At 39.6% G+C, this 13,410-nt stretch overlaps 1 protein-coding gene and 1 long non-coding RNA gene across 2 annotated transcripts in view; one reads left to right on the forward strand and one right to left on the reverse strand.

The window, feature by feature from the left end:
* LOC115438981 (uncharacterized) overlaps positions 1-13,410 on the reverse strand; it is a 238,205-nt gene that overhangs the window by 190,498 nt on the left and 34,297 nt on the right. The window lies entirely within an intron of this gene.
* Positions 11,406-12,686, forward strand: LOC115438581 (uncharacterized). Its single transcript, XR_003938109.1, has 3 exons — positions 11,406-11,493; positions 11,695-11,727; positions 12,658-12,686. It is a non-coding gene; the product is annotated as an uncharacterized LOC115438581 (long non-coding RNA).

The following is a 13,410-nucleotide window of genomic DNA, read 5'->3' on the forward strand; positions in this document are numbered from 1 at the left end:
GGTTTTTTTTTTTTGGTCGGAGTGGGGGGGGCACACACAGTTGTATACGTGGGGGTGCGGTCCATAACTAACGTAACTAACGCTGGCATGAAACGGAAGTGAAACTTCACATACTTTAAACGTCCAACTCCCAGGTTCTATTCCTCTGTTATACAGCGTGTGTATGTGAGAGAGACAGACAGAGAGAGCAAGTGTAAGTGTGTTAGAACTACCATAGTTCATAGGCAGCAAGCAACGTTCGTCTTACCACCGTCTCTTTCCTTGTTGTTGTCTTTCACCTGAACCTGCAGTGATCTCAAACGGGACTGTAATGATAGTGGAGGGTCTTCAGTCTCTTCCTTCCAGGTTCATGTCATATTTGTTGTTTTTTTATTTTGCCTTATATCAGCTGCTATTTTGTATTTCGGGTCAATGTGCGTTCCTTCAATATGTCCATGTGGAACTTGCATAGATTTAAAGTTTTGCATCGAACAACATCTTTCGTTCCTTTTTCTTTTTCTCAACATATTGTGCCATTTATATACGGCTGTGTACCGAACCGAAAAGGTGCGTACCAAAACAGTTTGGTTCGGTATGTGTACTGTTATAGGCCTAATACACACGATAAATTGTCTGTTTTCACTCTTCAGCCATCTGCCCCAGGGGTATTATCGTACCTTGTGGCATCTGACAGTATCATCAATTTGTCCGATCTCCTTCATGTTTGATATTTAGGTACAACCTGGGAAGCTCTTGGACAAGTTCACAGACCATTTCCTTGACCTTGACTTAAATTTCAAGGTCAAATCGGGGTTGACATCTCAAATTTGGACACCAATGTTGACCTGCATTTTTCCAGTCTTTTGGGGTCAGTGCATGGTCGTAGGGGCAGATGAGGTGAGGGGATAGTGATAGTGGTAGGGGGGTCAGTGTGAGGGTCAGAAGTGGCCAAAGAGTCCTTGCAACATTCAGTGTTGGTTTTATTTGTGTTACACTCAAACTGTATCTGACTGTTCCACAGATGATATTATCTTAGAGAGCCCTGTGCATCCTGTGACTGAAGGACAACCTCTGATTCTCAGCTGTAGACTGTGGACAGACGCTAATCTGACTGATGTCAGTTTCTACAAAAATGGAAAAGTAATCCAGACTGGAACCAGTGGACAGCTCAGTATCTCTGCAGTGTCTAAGTCAAATGAAGGTTTTTATAAGTGTGAAAGAAAACAGGTAAAGAGCCGAAGACCACAGGTTTGGATGTCATCAGAGAGCTGGGTGTCTGTAAAATGTGAGTGTACTTAAACTCATATATGTTTGTTTGTGTAACAGAAGCTACACTGGTTATTAGTGTGTGATGAATTTATTTTATGGATACGATCATTTTGTAAATAATACATAAAAGTACAAAAAAAGAAAACAAACCCTTTCATGCATGACGTCCACATTTGTTGCAGCTCACTTTCCAAAGGGTTATAAAGGCAATATTCTCCAAACCACATGGGGGCAGTGTCTATAGACCCTCAGCAATACAATGAAAAAAAGGATCATCTTAGTTTTAGAATTTGGACTGCTCTGTGATCTCATAAATTTAACCTCCTAAGACCCACAAAACAAAACAAAACAATAAAAAACACTGTCCACCGCAAAGGACATTCCATAAAATTTTGAAAAAATGCATCTGAAAAAACTGCTGCATTATGATGTTTCCAATATAGGTAATTATTTAATTCAAAAAAGCCAAAACTTGTGCTTTCCTGGATGTCAGGAAATTAAATATCTTCTTCATGAAACCATATTAAAAAAATAAATAAAGAAATAAATCATAATGGATTTCAACTTTAGCCTAATTTCAACTAATAAAATCAATCTAAAAAAAATTTAGACACTTTTGTTCATAATTCATGCATGAAAGGGTTAAAAGGAACACAGGATCAGGAGTTACAGGTTAAAGAACATTTGTGATGAGGTGATGAAAGTCCACAGTGGGAGGTAATCCTGTGATGTGTTTATGTCTGTGTTTTTATGTACACTGTGTATATGTTTGTATTTTCACACACCAGGCCTCAGTGGAATTCTTACTTTCGTAGTTTTATATCGGTAGCCTCAGAGCATAATTGTCCTATTTTTGTCCAAATTTTAAAATCTGCATAACTTTACTCTTCTAACAGTGCTGCTTCATTTAATACAGATATCACAATTTGGCCAAAAATATGACTTAGACAATAGCTATATGATGAACAATATGTAAGAACTGATGAGACCATTGAGTTTATTTTTTTATTTATTTTCAAATGCACTTTAGAAAACAAATACTATAGGGAATATACATAAATTTGTGCAGAAATTTGTAAAAGAATGTTTAGAATTGAAAAATGAAGATCAGACATTTTCACATGTTTTTTTTCAGCTGAAACAATGGAATTACACGAGGACAGGTCTCCATTTCCTGTGGTGCTGATCACTGGTCTGGTTTCTGGCATCTGGATGATAATTCTCCTTCCACTGATAGCGCTGGGTTGGTACAAAACATCCAAAGGTGAGATGGTACCGTTAGTTTGAAATAAGAAGCAGTGATCTGTAACGTTGCAGTGGTCTGTAATGTTAACATTCCTCTGATAAACCTTTTCACAGGTTTGTGTTGGAACAGGTCAGTCTAGTCTTTACAATCACAGGAATAAATTGGTCATCATTTCATTTTCACATTTTGACTTTTATTGTTTGTAAAACTTTGTTTATTCCATGGTTCAGATTCATGGAGTCACTGGGATCCAATCAGGGTTCATCCACCGCCCAAAATATCAACCAGGATGAAAACCAACTACAGGTCTACTCCTCCCTTCTCCACGGTCAGTTCAGATCGACTCTTAGGCTACGTTCAGACTGCAGCCAAATGTGGCCCAAATCTGATTTTTTGTTGCTATTTGACCTGTATGTGACCTGTTAAAGACAGTCTGAACGGCACAAATCCGATTTTTTCAAATCCGACCCAGGCCACTTTCATATGTGGTCCTAAATCTGATACATATCAGATGTTTTGCAATGCGACATCAGTCTGAACGGTCATGTCGCATTTATCCGACCTTTACATCATTGAAATGCCAGTACAGCCCGACTGCAACACGCTTGTGAACAGATATAGGTTGCAGGTGATGAGTGTCTTGTCGTGAGAGTGTTACGGAGAGGCGGTCACAGATATATTTAAACGTTCTTCTGGTCATTCTAAAATTCTGAATGAAGTGTGTGTGAGTGAAGCCGCTAACATCACTATCCCACCACTCCTGACTCCGACTCCACATCCAAATACTCCGCTGTACAGACGTAGCAGCCATTGCACCACAAAAGGCCACAGCAAAAAACCTGGCTCTGCTGTTTTTTAATCTTCTACTTCAGATTATTTGACTGTAATGATGCTGACTTCGGTTGTAGAGAAACTTTATCAGTGCCACACACACGCTGATACCAGATGCCTCCATATTTACTTCCATAAACACAGTGTGTGCTGCGTGGTCACGTGTTACATCAGGACCTCTTTTGCGCATGCGGGTCACTTCAGGGTCGCATTCAGTTCATACTGAGAACTGACAGAAGTCGCATTTAATTTGTAATATGAACGAGCACAAAAAAAATCAGATTTCACAAAAAAATCTGAATTGTGCATTAAGACCTGCAGTCACGGAGCCATAAATAACGAACTAAAAAACCACACTATGTTCAAAAACCAACTGCTGGATGATTAAAAATCACATCTATAGTGACTGATTTGTGGTGTTGATATTCTCTGCCCTCCAGGTGATCTCTGTGTCTATGAATCAATACGTGGTAGAAACACTGGAGACGGTACGGTATTGTATTCAATATGAGCACATTATTTGAAGTGAGAGACTGACATTTACCTCAGTTAAACTGTTCTCATTTCAGATCAACAACAGAATGAATATGAAATCATCTCATCTCAACATCATGGTGATGCAGCGGATGAAGACTACTGTAATGTAGAGCCTCGTAACTAACGGTTACCCAGTTCAACAACAGGTCCAAATACTGTGTGACAAAATACTGTGTGACAAATATGGGCTAAAATATTGAAGCCAAGATTTAGATTTAAAGTGTATTTTTTAAGCTGCAATTGAAACATTAGAACAATTTGTGTGTTTTGATAATATATCACATGGAAAAAGAGAGAAAAAAAAATCATCTGGCATCATTAATTTGCTTTTGTATATATGTTTTGTATGTATGTCTTACACTTTTTATTTATAAATATTTTAATTTTACAAAACAACAACATGAAAATGAGGTCAAGGGATGACAATTATAACATAAACATGCGTACAACATCAACCGTTTTTAATTAGTACTGTCACCGTTTGTAAAGTCCGTCCATTTTCCCGATGCCTTTTTCCCAGCTCCTCCTGGAGCCACAGGGTGAAAGTCATGTGTTCCATCAGTCGAATGTTTTCTTTTAACAGTTTTTATTAAAGTTTTCAATGCACACATACAGTAACAAACAATGTTTCTGTAAAAAATAGGATACATACATTGTTTAAATGAGGACAACTATAAGGAGAATATGCCCTTTTCCCACCCACCCAACCACCCCATCTTGCCCTCCCAGTTATCCCACTAGTACTACCAAGTTTGAATCTACAAGGAGGACTTAATTCTCTTAATTATGAAAGGATTACAAAAGAGGTGCCCAAAATATGACATAATAATCACAGATAAGAAAATAGAAGGACAACCATAATAAGAAAGGAGAAAAAAAAGGAAGACATAAAAGTTTCAAAATTCAAAATTAAACAAAACAAAACAAAAACAAAGGGGGGGGTGCCTCGCCATTCAGTTATTCATCCTTATTCAGTGGTTCTTGTAAACTCTCATGATATTCTAAGAAGGGAGTCCAGGTCTTTCTAAATTTTTGCAAGGAACCTTTAAGAGTATATCTAATTTTCTCACGTTTAAGGAAGTGCATGGTGTCTCTAATCCATCTAGTAACATTTGGAAGTGCTTGTTTCTTCCAGGAGAGGAGAATGAGACGTCCGGCAATTAAGGAGGAAAATGCTATGATCACAGCAGCTTTACTCTCAAGAGGGCAGGTTTCAGGTCTGAGTCTGAATAAAGCAGTCATGGGATTAGGCAACATGTTTTTTTTAAACATTGTTGAATAAGCACTAAAAATGTTGGCCCAAAAAGTACTGAGTTTAGGACAGGACCAGAACATATGTAAATAATCAGCTGGTTGGCCTTTACAGCGAGGGTAAGATGGGTCTACATTTGAGAACATTTTTGCCATTCTTGCCTTAGTCAAGTGTACCCTTAAGACAATTTTGAGTTGTATCAAGCTGTGCCTGGCACAAGGGGAAGAGGTATTAATTAAATTAAGAGTTCCTTCCCACTGGTCATCTGTCATCTCCACACCTAGATCATTCTTCCAAAGTCTCCTAACTTCTTGGGGTGTGTGAGGGGCAATATCACATATTGTGTTATAGAGAGTAGAAATAAAACCTCTGCAATACGGAGAAAGTGAGAGAATATGGTCAAGTTCATTGTATGCTGGAAAGTTAGGGAAGGAGGGAATATTTTTCTGTACAACATGCCTGACTTGGAGATATCGAAAAAAAAATTGAGTTTTCGGTAAATCAAATATCTGGGAAAGCTGAGCAAAGGACCCAAATCTTCCATCTACATAAATGTTAGGAACAGAGCGAATGCCCTTTGAAAGGTAAAGTCAGAAAGAGAGGGTGGAAAATTATAATAGTTGTTAATGGGGGAGTGCGCTGATGTTTTTTGTAACTTCAAATGTCTCCTAAATTGTGACCAGATTCTGATAGAATGATTGACCACTGGATTGGAACAAAATTGTACTTGAGGGGGGGCGGATGAGGCTCCAAGTACAGAACCCAAATTACATGGACTACAAGGGCGTTCCATTTGCTGTCATACCCGCAGCCAGACGTTAGTCTGGTCTCGTCTGTCTTTTATGTTTTGTTTGTCGTTTCCTGTTTTATTTTGTTAAGTTTTCCCTCATGTGTCTTGTCTGTTGTCTTTACTTCCTGTTCCCTGTTCTCCCTGACCTCTTACCTGATTACCTGTCTCCGCCCTGATTTGCTCCACCTGTGTCTAGTTTTCTTCCCTCCCTTTTGTGTATTTAAACCCTGTCTCTTCCCCCAGTCAGACGCCAGTTTGTAACTCTCGTAGTTCTTACCAGCGTTTTGACCTCGTCTGTTCGTTTTGTCTGCCTGTTGTGACCCTTTTTGGATTCCTCGGTTTTTTGCCTACTGCCTGCTCCCTGTCGGTTTTGCCTGCCTCATCTGATTACCTGGTTTCGATCTTCTCGCCCTGACTTTCTGGTACGTGAGTATTTGTCTAGCCCATATGTCCTGTTGCCTGAGTGATAGCCTGCCTGTGTTTGACCTGTTTCCGTCCCTGACCTCCCTTTGCTTTTCCCCAGTCGGGAAAAAGACCCCGAACGCCGCTCGGGGAGACGGGCTGCTGCCCTCGAACCGGAGGACGAATCTGAGAAGGATATCTCCCACCATTATCCTCAAGATTCTGTCAATATTATTATTCTTTCACCTGTGTGTGAATAATAAACCTTTTGAACCTTATTTTTGTGTCCGAGTTACTGCATTTGGATTCAGTGTTTGTACTAACGCCATTACATTTGCACCCAGCTCTCACATTTACCCGATGAGTCTTTCTCAATCCAGTGCAGCATTGCTTTAATATTACATGCCCAATAATAACAGATAAAATTGGGTAGGGCAAGTCCAGCAAGTTTTTCGGGTCTATGAAGTGCTCTTTTTTGAATTCTGTGTGGACTACCATTCCAGATAAATGACAAAATGCTCCTCTCCAGTGAGTTGGGAAAAAGTTTTCTTCATCAGAATAGGAATATTTTGAAAGAAATACAAAATTTTGGGGACACAATCATTTTAATTAGATTAATTCGGCCAGTTATGGATAGTGGGAGATTTGACCATCTGTCCATGTCTTTTTTACATTTCTCAAATAAAATACTGAAGTTCTTCATGTTTTCTACGATCCAAATAAAAAAGGCCCATTGCGGTGGCTCTTTCTGTAGTATGTACATATGTATTCTGATGTTGTGTTGTAAAGCCCCCCGCCCCCAGCCCTGTAGGGGTGCTGTGTTTGTCTTTTGCCTGTTTTTTTTCCATGCAGGGGGCTACTGATTGGTGGAATCAGCCTTTAAAGATGGCCCTAGATGCAGCAGCAGATGTTTTTTTTTTATCTGTTTAATATTAAAGAATGTGCAAACTGTAAGGTATATAAAACATTCTAAAGTTAAATCTTAGATACACAACACACAAAATATATTCATTCATTTTCTGAACCCGCTTTATCCTCACTAGGGTCACGGGGGTCGCCTGGAGCCCATCCCAGCTACATAGGGGCGAAGGCGGGGTACACCCTGGACAAGTCGGCAGTTCATCACAGGGCTGAACATATAGAGACAAACAATCACTCTCACATTCACACCTATGGGCAATTTAGATTAACCAATTAACCTATCAGTGCATGTCTTTGGATGGTGGGAGGAAGCCGGAGTACCCGGAGAGAACCCACGGGGAGAACATGCAAACTCCACACAGAAAGGTCCCACCCTCTGTCGACAGGTGTTGGAATCGAACCCAGGACCTTCTTGCTGTGAGGCACGAGTGCTAACCACTGCACCACCGTGTCGCCCACACAAAATATATAACAATATAAACAGATACGGTCAAAAATTACATCACCCATGGCTTGGGATGCAGTTTTCGGCAGGGAGCAGAATTCGACATTAGTTATTGCCAAAAACTGCATCCCCCTTCAGAATTAGCTTGTGAAGCTACAGGAGTGAAATGACTTTAGCAGCTCACATTTGGAGCTATTCTGATGTGACAGGGTGAATTTGGTGCACTTTGTCCTCTTTATGGCTGACTTAGGAAGGGGGAGCTGTTTTCGGCAGCTGCTGGTGGTGCAGTTTTTGGCAGGGAGTAGAATTCGGCACAACAGTCTGTTCACTGTCTGTCATAGCTAGATAGCTATACGTCTAGTGAGGACAGAACAAGTTGTGTTGGTTTAACAGCTGTTTTGTCAAAACACAACAGCTGAAGGAGGAGAAGAAATGGATTTGGATGCAGATTTATTGTCAAAGCCATTTTCAAGATGGACTTTTCCAGAAAAGCTGGACATCGTTAAGAAAGGTCAGACAATTGTGAAGCAAGCAAGCCGGTCACAACCAGGAAAATGATTTGTCCATCACTTTCAGTCCACAAATTACGACCCCCGGTACTCGCATGAATAATCTGTCCAACAGAGTAGTTGAACTGTTTTTGAGGAAAGAAAGGAGGATGGATTTTGTGTACAAATAATCAGATTTTTTGGTGTGTAAAATGTTACTATTTTCCTAAATAATATTGCAAGTTAATGAGGTTATTATTGATGCTTCTTTAAGCCTCAGTCACAACGCTTTGTTCGAACAATGGGTTTGTACGAATCTCCCGGTTCGTAGGGCCTTCCTAATCCGAATGACATGGAATAATGAATGATCACTAAAATTTGGCGTAAAATTTGGCGTAAGATTTGGCGTAACAACTGCTCCCTTGTCATTCGGAATAGTGTAAATGGAATGACAGCTATAATGGGAATGACAGATGACTTCGAATAACGAAAAACGACGACCACCTTCTCCCTTCAGAAATGGAATGACACTTCTACTCAGTGGAATGACACTGTAATTCATAAGAATGACAGTGTTTTCTCCTTGTTATAATCTCTGTCTACCTCTCTTAAGGAAATGTCACCAATATCCTATAGAATGACACTGTCATTCTGTAGAATGACAATGTGTTATCCATTCTTATGACCACCTTCTCCCTTGAGAAATGGAATGACACTTATGCCAAATCTTACGCCAAATTAGTGGTCATTCGTTATTCCATGTCATTCGGATTAGGAAGGCCCCAGTTTGTATGAGTTCTTGAGTTCGTAGACATTCATAGATGGAGCAGTAGTTTTCTTACGGCCATCTTACGAAGTCGGTACGGCTCCCGTTCAGAACGCAGGAACATCTTGAGGCCACCGTGAGAAAATGATGTGATTCTGAGTTGTACTAACACTGTATACAGTTGTCACGGTCTTCCTGAGGGTGTCTTGAGACCTTCCTACATCAGACCTACGGACACTTCATGAATTATTTTGTTGTAAGGTCAATGCACGTCAGCCCTACGTGAAACTCACGGTGCTCCCAAGTCGATGGTAGGATGGAACATCTAACACCGTTTCAGTCCGACAGCAGTGGAAGTAGAGGGACATTCTAAAGCGCTTAATAAAAAAAAACTTAATGTAGTTTAATGTCCAGAACAGTAATCAATCATCACCAAAGTTCGTGTGGACAGCTGTAGTCATGTCGACTTTCACCTCAGCAAAAAAACTGAACATAGTTTAATCTTAGAGTACTGTTCATTCATTATTTCATTCATTCATTTATTTTCTGAACCGCTGAATCGTGTTGGCACTGTAGCCTATCCCAGCATTACAGATGTCCACGCATAATTTAGTGATTATTGATGCTCTTTTCAGACATTAAACTACATTAACTTATTTTTACATTAAGCCTTTTGTGAATGTGTGTTTTCTGTCTTTGGGATCGTGCGCTGTCCATGGTGCTGAAATCACATATTACTGCATGAAAACCGACCACTGTTAGAAATTAGGAGTCATAATAAGACATCAAATTGAGAAATTTGAAGTAGAAGGTATAAGAATAAAACAAAGATACACAAGAATAATAGAGAAGTGAACGTTAAAAACACTAACCGTCCAACACACACATCCATCACCCTGATCCTCGTCTCTGTGGACTGTGCATTATATCTGCAAATTTGTTTCAAGTTTATTTTTCTGTTAATAAAAGACTTTATTCTTTATATCTTCTGCACCGTGTGTTTGAGACCAGTCATTCACTCCATCTTGATAGTTTATATTCGACCCCTATAAGAACGCCACAAATGTCGTACTACTGCACTGCACCTTATGTCCACCTTAAGAACGCTGTGTGAATCTCTGTCTGTGCGTCCGTTTGTGTGAATACTGTAAGGGACCCCTAATAACACCGTAATGTGTTCTTGAGATCTACTTGTGGCCGCTGCAGGAACATGTGGGTCCAGGGAAGGCCTTCTGATCCACGAACGTTGTGGGTTGTTCTTACGTTGTTCATAAGGCATTCGTTAGCGCATCCTGCAAAAGTCGCTCCCCTGACTACAAACTTAGGAACGGTCCACGAACACTCCATGAACACACCATTCTTATACAGCCGCCTTGAGAAGGTCGTACAAAATGGTCCATAAATCGTTCGCACGGTGTTCATAGCCGTTCATAGCCATTCGTAATGGTATTTGTGACTGAGGCTTCATGTGTGTCGCAGTTGTAGCTGCAGTAGAAGAAGACTTGTGTACCCCGGGTTTGTTTATTCAGTAAAGGCCTTTATTGTGGCGACACCAGTTATCTATCTGTAATGCAATGGCTCTTTATACTGCATTTCTGCATAATAAGAGGGTTTTTATAACCTTAAAATAGTAATTGAGGGATGGCTTGATTCCGACAGAGCACTACTGAAGGCCTAGGTGTGAAATGCACGGTCCACCACTGGTTTCTAGTTCCTCTTTATGTAGTAAAAATAGTAATACCAAGAATTAGACAGGTCTCCCACATTCTAACCACTGAAAGGAAGCTCTAATGGTTTACATTTGCAAATGTTACACATGCAATTGTGTTTAAAAATGAAATGTTACTGAGTTTTTCAAAACATAGTCATGAATAAATATAAAAAGAAGGTATAGCTTTTATGCACCTATAAATCTTATATCAGGAGTTCACAGAACATGACTGGGGAACCAGTCCTACCAAGACCAAAAAAAAAAAAAGGGAACAGATCGATCAAAAATACCATCAGCAGAAGAAATGCACAAAATGTTAATGCACTGTTGTCTTTTGATTCCAGATCATATGTATAATAATGTGAAAATGTCCATTAGTTCTGTAGTTACTGCATGTACGTTTTAGACCATATATTTGTATAAAGTAATGTCTTTAGGGAATATCCTGGGGTAATCTGGGATTTATCTGTTTAACCAAAGCATATCTGAGATGCATTTTAATTCACTGATATTTACCATTTGCTATTCACTAGTTACAGCATCATTAGAAATGAACAGCATCACTTGGAGAAGAGAAAAGGTAACATTCTCATGCAGCGAGCAGGAAGTCTAAACATGTCAAAGGTGTGGTGGTCAGGGTGTGAAGTGGTTTATACAGAACGGAAGTAAGAACAAACCAACTGAAGTCAGAGAAAAAAGAAGACATGATAAAATGTTGGCAGTTCTTTAGTTCTGTTCTTTGTCTGCTTCTGTTTCAAGCCTGTCATCAGTTCAAAGTAGAATTTTTTTGACGCAGAGCAACAAGTGCTGGATGTTGAGATGGGGTTTATCCTGGTCTGGTCCCTGACCTGTTTCTGTGAGTATATGACAAGACTTTATGTTTGAAGAAGTCAGAGATGAAGGAAAATGCTGTGAGGAGAAACTATCCTCTGTGAGACCTGTGCTAACACAGACTGTTGGTCATGGAGGTCATAGTTAGGACTCTAGAAGTTATTTCAGTGCTGCTGTAAAGTACAGTTTTTATGTTTTGTCTAATGATTTTCATTCTTTCTTGTAGTGTTGAATATACACCTCTGCAAACAGGCCACAGGTAATCCACTGTCTTTATTTGTGTGATTTTAAATGGATTGAATCATTAGATATTCTATTTCCCAGTTACCTCCACGAAGGAGGTTGTGTTTTTGCTGTTGGTGTGTCTGTCTGTCTGTCCGTGTGCAAGATAACTCAAAAAGTTATGGACGGATTTGGATGAAATTTTCAGGAAATGTTGATACTGGCACAAGGAACAAATGATTACATTTTGGTGGTGATCAGAGGGGAGGGACAGATCTGTCTTGGCAGAGGTCTGCACTCTCCGAGTGCGTTCCTAGTTGTCACTGTTTATATTAGAGTCATTGTATCCTTATTTATTGTCAGTGAAATGTACATGAAAGTCTACGTTCAAGCTCTTTTACCTGATATCTACATTTTCATTTAGGAACTCAGGTGGCAAAGATAAAATACTGAAATAATGTGCATTACAAACTGCAGATATGATGCACTGTGTGTTTAATTCTGAAATTCAGACTTCATATTTGATGTTAAATTTTTTCTCATTCTTATATTTTGTTGTGTATGTGTTTGTGTATGATCAGTGACAGACTGGGCCGTTTGGACCTTTCATCCACACCAGTCTAAGAAACTGCATTTTGCCAGAGTTACAGTATTTATATGTATTGTGATGATGAGTGGTGCAACAGTTCTTAAAAACTGGATATGATAAGTGTTATCATGTAGGTGTTTGAGGGTTAACTCATATCCAACCACAGAATGACCCTGACACAGCTGTTCTGAACCTCCAGGGCCCAATAAACAATTTGATCCTGTGACACTGAACAAACACACAATGGATTTTTAATCAATCAAAACAAATCTATGTGTTGCTTTAATTATGTGCAAATGGTCACAGTTTTACAAAAGACTGTGACTTGAAACCACATTTTCCTAAAGTTAATTTCCTTTTGCCTAAACTGAACAGCAGACAGACCACAGGCCCACCTGACCATGGACACAACATCCATTCACCAGGGATATGTGACCCTGACCTGCTCTGTGAATTCATCATCATCTGAATGGAAATACTACTGGAAGAAAGACAACACAGGCTATGATCCCCAGACCACACAGAATGATGATCATTCACAAATAACTGTCTCACCTGGAGGAACCTATCAGTGCAGAGGAGGCAGAGGAGATCCAGTTTACTACAGCAACTACAGCAACTCAGTTGGTAAAAATAAAGCTCACTGTTTGTCAATACAATATTCAGTACACCTGCAGATATAATGCATTATGTGTTTATGAATACAGATTATATCTAACACTGAGACCTAAGATTTAATGTAAATATTCTCTCCTTTTCATATGTGTCGTTTCTTCAACATGAACAGTGACACACAGGGTCGTTTTGACCCTTGATCCAAACTGGTCTGAGATATTTGATGGAGAGGCGTTCACACTCAGATGTGAGATCCAGGATGGAGGAAACACTGGGTGGACATATGAATGGACACTGGACACAATAAACAGACCTACAACAAGTGAATACAGAATTACCAGAGCTACTACAGCACACCGTGGATCCTACAGATGTAGAGGAAGAACAGACTCATCTGACACAACAGTGTGGAGTAATGTCATTAAATTGACAGTAGCAGGTAAGATGAAGCCTGTGTTATTTATCAGACTGTTTATAACACTTTAATCTGAGTGAATAAAACAACAGAGGGAACAG

Source organism: Sphaeramia orbicularis, chromosome 18, assembly GCF_902148855.1.
Source record: "Sphaeramia orbicularis chromosome 18, fSphaOr1.1, whole genome shotgun sequence".
Lineage (NCBI taxonomy): Eukaryota > Metazoa > Chordata > Actinopteri > Kurtiformes > Apogonidae > Sphaeramia > Sphaeramia orbicularis.